The following is a 14,204-nucleotide window of genomic DNA, read 5'->3' on the forward strand; positions in this document are numbered from 1 at the left end:
TTTCCTTTTTTTTTTTTTTTTTAAGACTTATTCATTTGAATGACAGAGCATCAGAGTGAGAGGAAGAGATAAAAAGAGATCTATCTTCCACTGGTTCATTCCCTAGATGCTGGAGCTGAGCCAGGCCAAAGCCATGAATGAGGCACTCCACCTGGGTCTCCCACACAGGCAGGAAGAAGCTGGGCTAGCAGGGGAGAAAGGACTTGAGGCAGGCACTCTGGTACGGAACACAGACGTCCCAAGCAGCACCTTAATCTGCTGTGGCACATTGCCTACCTGCCCCAGTACCCTTTTCATGACTCTAGATTTTTTGTTTTTGTAGCCCCTTGAGGCATGTTATTTGCATGTATGTATTACATCCCTAAAAAACAAATCCCAGGGTTCTCTCTTCTGTGTGTTTTTACTTTGCTTCCCTGTGGTCCATGATGGTAGCTGAGGTTTTTCAATACAATGAAACCAAATTGGCAGAATGGGAACAAATTATTCTGCCATTTTTCTAGATCTTTCTGTTGTACATCAAGTCTAGATCACTCCATACCTTTCCTATCTGCCTGTGAGGTTCACAAGGTTTTCCCAGTGCTGTAATCAATAATGGTTTAAATTTGTCAAAATGACCATGCTTCATCATCACAGCTGGAAACCTGATGAGGACTTTGGAGCACAGCCTCGCATTTGCCCCTTTTTGGCCAGGACAGTCACGCATACCATTATGGTGGCACAGAAGGACAGTGCAAAAATTTCGGCATATACCTCCGAGAGCTTTTAAAAATAGTCAAAAATTCTAAGAATCCCAGGGGTGTTGTTCCACAGCTCCCTGACTCAGTCAGCCTGGGCCAAAGAAGGGCTTGTCTTGAAGAGAATTATGGATGTGTATTTTGTTTATTTTTTAATGATTTATGTATTTATTTGAGAAAGAGAGAGAGAGATATCTTCCACCTGCTGGTTCATTTCCCACATGGTTGCAACAGTCCAGACTGGGTCAGACTGAGGCCAGGAGCCAGGAATTCCATTTGGGTCTCCCATGTGGGTTGCAGTTGGGCCATCATCTGCTGCCTTATTAGCAGCAGCAGGCTGGAAAGGAAGTGGAGCAGCCAGGACTCAAACTGGCACTCACACAGGATGCCAGCATTACAGGTGTCAGCGTAACTCCCCTGGCATCATAATGCTAGCCCCATGTATTTTGTTTAATAGAGTGAAGTCTAATAAGATTCATAGGAAGCCCACAAATATTACAGAGGAAGTCTGTTGGTGGACAGCATGAGCATGAACAAAGTGAACAGAGGTTGTTCAAAGTGTAGTTCAGGTCCTCAAACTCCTAAGGGCAGGAAATAGACTAAGAAGATATTCGGCTACAAGTGCAATTTCTTATGCAAAAAATTCAGAAAGTGGAGGGTGGAGCCAAGAGCTGCAGAGAACCATACCTAGTGGGGAGGACTGGGCCCCCCATTCAGGGAACTGGTGACGTGGATTTCAGAATTGCTGTCGAGCCATGATTCCCACATGCAGCCTGTGAAAGTGTTTAGTACCTTGACTCCATGTCTGCATCATCAGGATATGTTGGGTGCATGTGTGGTAGACGCCTTTTATTTTTAGTTCACAGGTCGTCACAATGAGAAAAACGGTACCAGACAATTTTCTGAAAGAAGCCCCATCAGCACCTGAACCTTAGATAAGAATCTGAATTTCAAACTTGAGCTTGGGATGAAATTTTTTTCTTTTTAGGTCTTCAGAGGGAGGTGGGTATATTTTGCCTTATTGAGGATGTATATAATTTGTGCAGAGAATAAACTGTGGCTGATAAAACAAGGCCACAAATTCTTTGAAACTCTTTCCACTGAGAGGTGGCATCTCTCTCATTCCCCTTGATGAGGGCGGGCTCTGTGACTGCTCTGGCCAGGAGAATATGGTGTTAGCCAATGTCTGGACCCAAATGTAGACTTCCTGTCTCCTGGAACTCTCCCTGTGGGAGCCCTGGGCTAACACATAAGCCATCCTGAAGCCTGGAGGTGTCACTTGGAGATGCTCTGGTCAATAGTAACTGCAGGAACGTAAACCAAAGTGCCAAGCACATCAATAATGTCATCTTGGACCTCTTAACTCGTTCAACTATGATGGTTAGCTTGTTTATCAACTTAGCTGGGTCACAGGGTACCCATTCTGAGTGTGTTCCTGGATGATACCAGCATTTGAATCAGCAGACTGAGTAAAGTAGATCACTCTCTGTCAGGTGAAATGGGTGTCACCTAACCAGCCAAAGACCGGATGAGAACCAAAGGGCTGAGTAAGAGAAAATCCTTGACTGCTAGGACAGCAGCCTTGTCCTGCCTTTGGATTTGGACTTGTACTAGGGTTCACCCCATTGCTTTTCTGATTCTCCAGCTGTTGGACTCAGACTGGAATTACATCATTGACTCTTCTGGGTCTCCTTTGTTTGCCTACTGGGACTTTCAGTAGTCATCCAAGTCAATTCTTTATATATGTTCTGTTACTCTGGAAGCCTTGACTAACACATCAACCTCCAGCTGAATGCGGAACAGAACAATCGCTCTGCTGAACACTGCCTACATTTCTCAGGCAACATTGTTGAATAGGATGAAATGGTTGCCTTTTTTTTTTTTTTTTTTTTTTTGACAGGCAGAGTGGATAGTGAGAGAGAAAGACAGAGAGAAAGGTTTTCCTTTTGCCGTTGGTTCACCCTCCAATGGCTGCCACGGCTGGCGCGCTGCGGCCAGCGCACTGCGCTGATCCAAAGGCAGGAGCCAGGTGCTTCTCCTGGTCTCCCATGGGGTGCAGGGCCCAAGCACCTGGGCCATCCTCCACTGCCTTCCCGGGCCACAGCAGAGAGCTGGCCTGGAAGAGGGGCAACCGGGACAGAATCCGGCGTCCCAACCGGGACTAGAACCCGGTGTGCCGGCGCCGTTAGGTGGAGGATTAACCTATTGAGCCGTGGTGCCGGCCAAATGGTTGCTTTTAAACTGCTACACTTTGGGATAATACAGTGCACAGCAACAGCAACATCAGTTGTGCTTCAGTTTTCTGACACATATTTAGTCTCTTAGCTCTTAACATCTTGCCACACCACTCTGCAGTTCTCTGTGTATTAAGATACCATCCTTCACTCATTTTTAAAATTTTTTGAAAAGCAGAGAGAGACAGAAAATTTTCATTTACTGGTTCACTTCTCAAATGCTTGCAACAGCCAGGGCTGGGGCAGGCCAAAGACAGGAGCCCAGAACTCAATGCAGGTTTCCCACATGGGTGGTAGATACCCAACTACTTGAGCCATCACTCGCTGCCTCCCAGGGTGTGCACTAGCAGGAAGCTGGATCGGAAGCAGGGAAGCTGGGACTTGAACCGGGCACTCTGGCACTGGATGTGGGCATCCCAAACAGCACTTAACCACTGTACCAAACGCCCAGCAACACATCCTTCTAGATTCTTCAGCTCTTAGTGCAGAGGACTTTCTTAGGGCAGGGTTTGCCAAGACTCCAGGTTGGCTCCTTTGTTGGTTATGGCAGATTCTCCCTCAGAACCGTGTCTTTTTCACAGCAATCATCTCTGTTACTATCTGATGCACGTCAGTTTCCACCCTAGACTGCAAACTGCATGAGAACACACAGCAAGCCGCTTTGGATTGTCCCTGAATTTGGAGTTCTGCAGAGAGTCTGGACGCAGTGGGTGTGGAAGAAATTTGGTATGTGGCTGAAAGAGATGATAAGGGCTTCCCTCTCACTGCAATAGCTGCCACTGCTCGCTCTCCCACACTGCACGTTTGGCTGCCCAGCCTTTGCAACCGGGGAAAGACTGGTTCACGATGAGGCTCTACCCCTGCTTTCCACCGTCTGCAGAGGCAGCCATGCACAGCTGAAGTTCTTTTTTGTGACTCCAGGGAAGCGGAAGCCCGAGACCAGCTGGGGATATGCTGGCAGAGGAATGCGGGAAGCAGCAGCAACCTGTGCCTGCCTACAGTTAGGTCTCAGCCGGAAGTCAGGGAGTTTCCTGAGAGTCTGAAGAAATCCGGGGGTGCTCCGATTACTGAATAGATTAATGCAAGCTGCCCTGGCCCTTTAAGAACTGGGACCACAGGAGTGCTGCAAGCCCAGGTGGATTCTGTCCCTTAGCCTTTACTTCTAGAATTGTTCTCTTAATATGGGATCTGCATTCCTCCTGGTTAAAAGTACATTCTCCTTTCTCGCATTCTCTGTCACTCTAAATACATAAATAAGTGTAAAAACAAAAAGGGGAGAGGACATGTAGCCTAGAGCTTAAGACGCTGGTGTTCCACATCAGAATGCTTCCTGGCTCCAGCTCCCTGCAATGCAGACTCTGGAAGGCAGGGGTAATTGGGTTCCTGCCACCCACAGGGGAGACCTGCGTTATATTCCCAGCTCCTGGCTCCAGCGCAGGCCAACCTTGGCTGGTGCAGGCATTTGGGCAATAAACCAGCATATGGGAACTCTGCCTGCCTCTTTTTCTATTAAAATAGATAGATAGATAGACAGATAGATGATAGATACTGTCCCTATTTAGTTGGTCCTGTGGATATGAAAAATAGATGCTTTATTGGAAATCGACTTTGATAACATTTTTCTACTCAGTTTGTCATTTTTGCTATGAGCCCAATAAGCCTGGGTCTCTATAGATAGCCTTCTAATTTCCATTATGCAATTTAATAGGTATTTTCTTTTACCTCATTATATTTCTCTTAGCAGCCGTCTCCAAATGGATCTCTATACAATTACTTCATTACACGGGTTTAGAGGATTTTCATTCACCCATAATCTTCTTGCTCTTTCTTCAAAAAACACACCCCTCCCCTGGCAGGGCTCTGTGTAGACACACCTACCCCGCCGCATTTTGGTTAGTGCCCGTGCTCTGAGACTGCCCTTTTTCACTGTCTCCCATTCCTCTCTTCCTCCCTGAGTGCACAATGCTGCACTTGTCCCTTTTGAACGCGTAACCGATTAAAGAGCGGCAGGAGGCAGATGTAGGCACACCTTTGATCACTCATCCTTGGGGGTTAGGGGAGGGCAGACACCTGGTGGCTGCCAAGCTGGAAACAAAACACAGGCTGGGGCTGGAATTACCTTAAAAGGAGCCGCAACTACAGCCACAACGGCAGCTGGAAGCGCTGAATGGGTACGGAAGGAAGAGAGGCAAACGGCTCGGGGAGAGACACAGGAGAGCACCGACATGTGATTCAGGATCACTGCGCTAGGGGAGAATGACCACTTCCTAGCCGAGGCCAGGAAAGACCAGGAGGCTGCATCAAGAAACCACGAAATGGAAAGTCCTCTTCTGTAATAGTATTTGCAAAACTTCCAGCTGTGCATAAATGCTGGGAGGCAATTTTGAGAGCAGTTCATGATGCTTTCAAAGAGAGAAGTTTAATTTTTTTTTTCTTTTCCAGAACTCAGTAAGTTCACCTTTGCACCAGGAGGCTGTGAATGCTGACAGTTCCTATGATTCTTCAGTGAAACTGTATCGCCCCCTGGTGTCTGTGTGCTATCACTACATCACACGGAAAGGCTAGAGTCCAGCTGTCTCATCCCTCGTGGAGTAACCTGATAGCCCACGATCAGAAAAGTAATTTTTATTTTAAATTTATTTGTATTGATAAGCAGTAATATACACACCCAAACACAGAGACAAATAGAGCTCCCATCCACTGGTTTATCCTCCAAATATTGGGACTGGCCTGGGCCGAAGCTGGGAACCAGAAACTCAGTGCAGGTGGGTGGCAGGAACCCAAGTATTTCAGCCATCACTGCTGCCTCCCAGGTGTGCCAAAGCAGGAAGCTGGAATTGGGAGCAGATCCAGGACTCTGATATGGGATGTGGGTACCCTAGTTGGCATCTAACTGCTAGGCCATACACTTGCTCTAGAAAAATACAGTTTTAAAGTTCAGCACTGGAATTGGTTTGACAAGCCAGAGAATGACATTTTGAAATCAAGAGCCCTTCCTTCTCCAACCTCAGCAGAATCTCCAGAGATATGCATATAGCGCTGAAAATAAACTGGTCAGATTCTAATATGCTGATTTTTCTTTTGTTTGAAAGGCAGAGTGTGTGCGCGCACACACCACGCACACACACACACACACACAGAAGGAGATCTCCTATCTGCTGGTTCACTCCCCAAATGCCCATAACAACCAGGGCTGTGCTAGGAAGAGGCAAGGAGCTCAGAACTCCATCCAGGCTTCCACTGTGGTGTCAGGGACACAAGTATTTGAGTTGTCATCTTGTCATCTGCTCCCACTCAGGGTTTGCAGCAGCAGGAAGCTGGATTGGAAGCAAAGGAGCCAGGACTTGAACCAGGCTGTCTGATACAGACACAGGTGTTCCAGGTGGTGTGCTGACCACTGTGCCAAATGCCCACCCCTCGATTTATCCTTCAATTCCATTTTCCTCCGCAAACACTTGGGAGCCCCCTGTAGATGTAGCTCTAACAATCTAGGAATCCATAAAGTGATTCAAGATCCTGCTCCCTTTTCTTCAGAAAAAGAGCCTTTACTTCAGCGAAATCAGGAGCACGCTCACGGTCACCTGGAAGGGGACACGTTTCTTTGGGGCAGGTGTCTCTAGGAGTAGGGGTGAAGCTTCTTCCTGAAGCTGTTGGGGTTACTGTGGCACACTGACCAGGGCGACGGGTCCTCAGGAGAGGGCAAACAAAGCCGGAGCACTGGGCTCAGGCAGGTGTCTGAGTGTGGACTGTGATGGAAAGGGAACAGGACCAGAGGTGGGACTCAGCTAAGGATAGCGAGCGCAGTTTTACTCTGCCACGGATAGCATCTCAGTGCAGAAGAACCTGGCACATTAGAGTGGGACAGGAGGGTTTCTGTTTTGGTTTTAATTTCAGAGATAGAGCTCTCATCTGCTGATTTACTCCCCAGGTGTCTGCAACACCTGGGCCCAGGCCAGCTGGAAGCCATGAGCCAAGGATTAAATTTGGTTTCCCACATGGGTGGCATAGACTCGGCTACTTGAGCCATCCAGTGCCTCCTGGGCTGTGCACTAGCAGGAAGCTAGGGTCAGAAGTATAGTCAGGACTCAAACCCAGGCCCTCTGACATGGGCAGTTGGTGTCTCACCTGGCAGCTTAGCTGCTGCACCAAATGTCTGCTCGAGGAGGCTGCTATGAGCAAGTCTGCTTTCTAAATTCCCATACTGTCACATTACACTATTGATAACAGCTTCTGGGAGCCATTTATTATGCTTTTATTTAGTCAAAATACAAAATTTCAAGGAGGAAGGTCAACATGGTGCAGGCACAATTTGTAGTTATTAGGAGCTTGAATTTTGGAACCATACTGAATGAATACGTAGACGTGTGCAGTCACTGACCACCCACCCACGTGATCTTGGAAGACACTACACCTTTCCGTGTCTCAGTTTCCTCAACTGAGACAAAATGAGGCTGGTCCAGTAGCATCAGCCACCTGCTGCCTAGGAAATGCTCTGTGTTATTAAGGAAGAGGACCATGTGAGGCCTCCATGATGGCAGACCAGGAGACTTATAAACGATTTTGTGTCATTGAAAGAGCCAGGCTCCTGGCCACGAGGCCACAAAGGACTTTTCCATGTCGTGGGGCTTCTCCAGGGCTGGTCTTGTCTCTGAGGCTGACCTCGGAGACACCTGGAAGTAAGTCCATCTCAGACACTTCCAGACCAGCGTGCCTGGACCCCAGAGAGGATGGGAGCCTGAGAGCTCACCTCCAGGACCAGGCCAGAGCTTGAACAGCCACGAGGAGTGGGAATCTAGGACAACTCTTGGAGCCTGGTTCCGTCTGAAGGAGTCTAGAATATGTCCTAGGGCATAACAAGCCGGCTTGTACTGAAAGCATTGAAGCTTTCTTCTGAACTTGCTTATCTGCCTAAAGTGAAACTTCCCAGCAGAACCCAGCTGTCATAAACTCCCCTCCCCTAGAGCTTCTGTAACCAGGGCAGACCCACCCTCATCACCTGCAAGGAGCAGGCAGCCACCTGCCTTTGTCACAAAACTCTCCCACCCCCATCTGTTCTCCTAAAGACCCATTTATCTTCCTAAAATAACTTGGTTTTCCCATAGGTGACCTTTTCCCCCTCTTTTCCCTGAGTGAACTGGGGTACGAGCCTAAATTCTAAGTACCTCCATGGGTCCCATTTTTCCTGTGAGCTCCCATCTAGCCACGAATAAAAATCTGTCTTTTCTCTTGCTCATCTGTCTTCCGTAAGCTTGATTTGCAGCCCTGTCAACACTGATCCTAAGAGGGCAGAGGAAAAGCTTTTCCTCCCTGGTGTTTTCTTCTGTTCCTTTGGCCAAACACTGACCTCTGCCATGCGCAATCTCTGCTCAGATATTCAGAAGTAGCTTGGCACCTTGTACTGGGATACCCTCAGGTTAAACAGCTCGGTCAGACAAGTCCACTGCAAATTGGAAACAGAATGCTCCATGTAATATTTGACATGCTAACAGAGCATCAGAGCATCTCTAAATAAAGGTTAATACATACAAGTGCTAGGGAAGCTTGTTAAATAAAAATATTCACTACATTGTACAATGTAGACTAGCTTCAGGGTTCTCAGCCTTCTAGACATATTTCTTTTGTACTGTATCTTTGAAATCATGCAGTGTATATGGAAAAAATGTACACTTAAAAAAGCTAACCATTCTTATTGTTGGAATAAGATGATCAAAGTGAGATCATTTTAATCAATTTCTGCTTTTGAAAATTTTACTTATTTTTATTTGAGAGAGAGAGAGAGAGAGAGAGAGAGAGAGAGAAGCTCCCTAATTCACTCCCCAAATGCTCACAATGGCAGGGCTGGGCCAGGCCAAAGTCAGGAGCCATGAACTCAATCCAGATCTGCCACATGGGCGACAGGGACCCAAGAGCCATCACCTGCTATCTCCCAGGGTGTGCATTAATAAGAAGCTAGAATTAGAAACAGAGCCAAGACTTGAACCCAGGCACTCTGACATGGGATGCAAGCATCTTTCTTTTTTATCTTAAAAATTTTTTTTTTTTAGAATTTATTTGACAGGTAGAGTTACAGAGAGTGAGAGAGAGAGACAGAGAGAAAGGTCTTCCTTCTGTTAGTTCACCCCCAAATGGCCGCTACGGTCGGCGCTGCACCAATCCAAAGCCAGAAGCCGGGTGCTTCCTCCTGGTCTCCCATGCGGGTGCAGGGGCCCAAGCACTTGGGCTATCCTCCACTGCACTCCCGGGCCACAGCAGAGGGCTAGACTGGAAAAGGAGCAACTGGGACTAGAACTGGCGCCCATGCGGGATGCTGGTGCCGCAGGCGGAGGATTAACCAAGTGAACCACAGCGCCAGCCCCCATGGGATGCAAGCATCTTAACCAAAGTCTTAACCCCTAGGCCAAATGCTTCCCTCCTGATTTGTGTCTTTTGAAATTTAACCGGGAGTGCATTTTTAAATGTGTGCAAAGCATATACAGAGTTACATCAAAGGGAGCAAGTAGATGCTAGAGAGATAAGTGGTGCCAGTAACCACTAACAATGGGACAAAATTATATTTCCCATGGGATTTTTGAAAAAAAAAAAAATATATATATATATACTCTTTTTCAAGAAAGGAAGAAACTAGAAAATTGTGCCCTCTGGTACCATTTCAAAAGGCATCCGAGCATGATCGAGCTGCATGGGGCTGGCAGAGCGTCAGCTTCCTGGGAATTTCGCTGCCTTCTCAGCAAATCTGGCAGCTGAGCACTTCCTGGACAGCTGTTTCTCCCATTTATTTCCTGAATGCTTTTTTGGTAGCTGTCAGCTAAGTCCTTACATGTGTGCAATATCCACCCTGCAGAAATAAATTCTTCATAGAGATCTCCATTTTCTTTTGGCAAAGAGCTTGCTAGAATGGCACATTGTCATTCTCCAAGCCTAAAGCAAGAATGTCAGTGTATGGTTGCTACAAATGTAGTCAAGCATATTACTGTAGTCTCTTCATGAGAAGTTTCTAAGTGATTCCTATTTCAGTGCCTCTAAATATAATCACAATTTTGCTTATACATGCTTAGAGTAACCATATCTTGAAATTCCTATTGGACAACTGTCATGTAAGGAAAATGTACTTTTGGTGGACAAATCATCTAATATGAACTTTTCCATAAACTAAGCACACTGAGATCAAGGCTGGTCTGTTAATTTTACTTTAGTTTTCCCTATTAGCACTGATGCAAAGTTTAAGCTGCTTGGCTCTTTATTTTTTTTTAAAAAAGATTATTTATTTGAAAGGTAGCACGAGAGAGAGAGAGAGAGAGAGAGAGAAAGAGAGAAAGAGAGAAAGAGAGAGAGAAAGAGAGAAAAAGAGAAAGAGAAAGGTCTCTTCCATCCGCTAGTTCACTCCCTAAGATCAGCAACAGCCAGGTCTGGCTCAGGACACAGCCAGGTGCCATGAACTTCACAGGGGTCCATGTACTTGGGATGTCACTTGCTGCCTTCCCAGGTGCATTGTCAGGAAGGTTGATAGGAAGTGGAGTAGCCAAGACTTGAACGGGCACTCCAGTGTGGGTGCTGGCATCATAGATAACAGCTTAACCTGCTGCACCACAACACCAACCCTAAGCTTCTTGACCCTTGATTGAATCTTTTAATAGTCTTTCATTGCTTTTACAAAACTTTCAAGCTCTTTAGTGTGGCTTAAAACATTCCGGGTTACCAGAGCTGTTATAATTTGTAGTTTTGTCTTGGATCACTCCCATACTTCCCCTTCCCTCTCTCTTCTATCAATCTTTATGTTTCAGCTACTCTAGACTTCTTTGATGTTTTTCACTTTTTATTCTCATTCCTACCTCTGCCCTTAGTGCTTTGCAAAAGTTCTCTGGAACTCAAGGGAGGCTTCCTTGAGAAGCGGCTGTTCACTTTCCCTGATCACAGAGCTCAGGGTCGTTCTGGGATCACGACTCTCTGAATTCTCTCTCCATGGCACTGGAACAAGGGTCAGCGTTACAGACGTCAACACTACTCTGAAGAGTTCCCTATCATCTGCTCCTTGAAGTCAGGGCAGAGGCTGGGTCAGTGTTAGTGACATATCCTCAGGAGCAGGATGGAACCTGGAATACAACAGCTGCTAATAAATGCTTGTTAACTAAGGGGAGGAATTCTTAATTCCACCTGACTCTTAAACTGGCAGTTTATGTTTACCTGTTTCACAGCTGTGCTTGAACAGACAGGATAAGCATACCACAAAAGTTGCCTGAGTCTGATGAGATGAGTCTCATTTTTGTACAAAGCCAGAAACAGATTGGAGCTTATATTCCCCCAAAGCTTTTTAAACTGATATTTTCCCCCCACACACGTGTGCACCACCAATGGGAGTGTAATCTGTAAGAGAATCTGGACAAGATAGTCTTGATGAATCTATTTAAAAATCATAGATGCTTTTTATCATTGTCCCCATATAGTCTATTCCCAGCAGAGTAACAAAAACAGTCCTTTGAAAGCAAAGATCATGTAACCCCTTTGCTAAAACCTAGAAATAGCTCCTATTACTGTGGGAGCCAAATCCTTCCAGTTGCCAACAAAACACTGCATGATTCAGTTATTTATGAACTTTATGTTATTCTTTTCTTCAGAATTTTCTACAATGAGATTTGTGTTTAGAAGAAACAAAACCATTACTGAGCAGAGAATAGCAACATTGAGAAAGCAGCTTGGGAAAGTTAATATTCTGTTTATTATTGAAAATAAGTTAGAAAGACTTTGGATTTCTCCAGAAGATTTTTTTTAAATGAGAAGAAATGTGATCATCCCTATTTAGTCTTTCACTTTCACTTGACGATTACACACACACACACACACACACACACATGCACGCACAAGCAGGAATTTGCCTATTGCCTTCTACATTTCTCTTCCACAAAAGTTAATGAGAAGGGCAGGTTAAGTAGTAGGTTAAGCTGCTGTCTGCAGCACCTGCATCCCATTGAGCGCTGGTTCAAGTCCCAGCTGTTCCTCCTAATGGCCTGGGAGAGCAGTGGAAGATATCACAAGTGCTTGGGCCCCTGCACCCACGTGGGAGACCTGGAAGAAGCTCCTGGCTTTGTATAGGCCCAGACCCAGCTGGAACTGAACCAGCAGATGAAAGATCTCTCTCTGTCTGTTCCATTGTCTGTAACTCTGCCTTTCAAATAAATAAATAACTCTTAAAAACACACACACACGTATTTTTTTAAAGAAGTTAATGAGAAGCAGATACTATGAGGGAGTGTTTAAGACTTAAGAGAACACTCACTACAAAGTACTAGCTCTTATTTTGCATTCCTTTTGAAGTCATTGTGTGCTCTGCACTTCCTTACCTCAATTCAGCTGCATACCAACAGCATGACAAGCGTGTCTCCCACATGGGGCATTCGTCCTCCAGGAGCTGGGAAGAATCTCTGAGGCTACGAGGCTATGTTACTGTTACTCCTACTTCCGTGTCACCTCCCCTGGTGGAGTCTCCTTCTGCCATCTTCTCTCTGCCCCAGTGCCATGACTGGGAAGTCCCTTACTTACTTTCTGGATCCTCTCAACAGTATTCCAACTGGTCTTCTTATTTTCAGTCTTTTTCCACTTTAATCCATTCTTGCTAAGAATGACTTTTTTAAGTCTTCCTTACTTAAAAAATAGCTAATATGTTCCTACCCTACAAAGGATAAAGGTCAAGGCTCAACTTTGTCTTCCGCTGCTTCCGCCATGCACCCTATTCTTGGCTGCCTTCTTTCTTCACACCTGGTGTACTTGGGTGCTTCCACACCTCTGCATGTGCCTGGAGACTGTCCCTAGTATTCCATGGGAACACTTTCTTTCCACATTCTGGGCTCAACTCAGTGCCTTTGACAGTGAAATGCCTTCGTGGTGTTCCTCAGGCACAAGTGTATCCCTGTGCTGCGTTCCTTTGCCACTTTGCATATCTCCAGTGTAGCTCTCATAGCACTATGTAGAATTGTATTTGTTTATAATTCTACTGCTCTGAGTGACCTGTGCCTTCTACTAAAGCACTGCTCCCATTTGTTATCTTATTCTGTTGTTCTTCAGAAATACAAATTGATAGAAAACAGTGACTGAGAGGATACTCATAAACCGAGAGCTATCCCAGCAAATAGCTATTGTAAAAGCTACTGCTCTCACATGAACCGCTATTACAAATGAGAGGAAGATGACTGCTACTATAAAATCCACCACTTTTACCACCTCTGCTATTTCCACCATCATTACCTACAACCACATCCATCATCACCATTCCACCATCTCTACTTCTACCACCTCCACTACCACCTCTACCATCACCAACTCTACCAACTTTATCCCAACCATATCCACTTCCCTCATTCTGTCCTCACCACCAAGTGCTTCATTATCCTCACCTCCACTCACTAGTATTTATGGAGTACTGCCAAGCACTAGGCACTGGGTTAGCTGATTTATATACATAATCTCCTCAGTCTGATTAAAGAGAGAAAACTGAAGTTCAGAGAGATTAAAGAGCTACTTTCTGACGACATGGTTCTAGGATTGAAGAGTGTGGATTTTAATTTGGGGTTCTCTCACTTCAGAGTCTGAGTTCTAATCTGAAGCCAAAATGTCTCCTACATGCCAAGGCTTTGGGAGACAGAGGCCATTCATTCTGCTTCCTTTAATAACTCTTTTTTAGAGCCTTTCACATGGAAAGAACACAATTGAAACTCAATACTGAATGAAACATTCATAGCCTAATTAACAGCTAGTTTTCTTACTAAGCATGTGTTTTAATTAGAAATGTAAGGGCCAGCACTGTGGCATGGGGGCTAAGGGGCCACCAGCATCTCATATGGGCAGTAGTTCAAGTATTGGCTGCTCCACTTCTGATCCATCTCCTTGCTACTGCACCTGAGAAAAGCAGCAGAAGATGGCCCAAGTACTTGAACCCCTGAATCCATGTGGGAGACCCAGATGAAGCTCTTAGCTTCTGACTTTTGCCTGGCCTAGCTCCGGCCATTGTGGCCATTAGAGAAGTGAACCAGTGGATAGAAGATTCTCTCTCTCTCTCTCTCTCTTTCTCTTGGTAACTTTGCCTTTCAAATAAATATATAAATCTGTTTTTAGAAATAGAAATATATACTATGCCCAAGTACCTGATTCTGATATTTTTTATAAAATTTGCACTTCAAAACAGTAACCTGGCTTATAATTAAGTTCATTCCTCACATTCTATCCAAAACATTTTCTTTTTGGGTTA

The 14,204-nt window shown here is 45.5% G+C and overlaps 1 protein-coding gene and 1 long non-coding RNA gene across 29 annotated transcripts in view; both read right to left on the reverse strand.

Annotated features, from left to right (window-relative positions):
* Positions 1 to 14,204, reverse strand: part of DLGAP1 (DLG associated protein 1) — a 1,071,624-nt gene that overhangs the window by 151,387 nt on the left and 906,033 nt on the right. The gene's annotated exons all lie outside the window — the stretch shown is intronic.
* Positions 1 to 14,204, reverse strand: part of LOC138844049 (uncharacterized) — a 59,376-nt gene continuing 45,172 nt past the window's right edge. Inside the window, exon 2 of the long non-coding RNA XR_011379426.1 lies at positions 1 to 14,204. This exon is cut by the window's right edge and continues 17,290 nt beyond it. This is a non-coding gene — a long non-coding RNA (uncharacterized lncRNA).

Source organism: Oryctolagus cuniculus, chromosome 10, assembly GCF_964237555.1.
Source record: "Oryctolagus cuniculus chromosome 10, mOryCun1.1, whole genome shotgun sequence".
NCBI lineage: Eukaryota > Metazoa > Chordata > Mammalia > Lagomorpha > Leporidae > Oryctolagus > Oryctolagus cuniculus.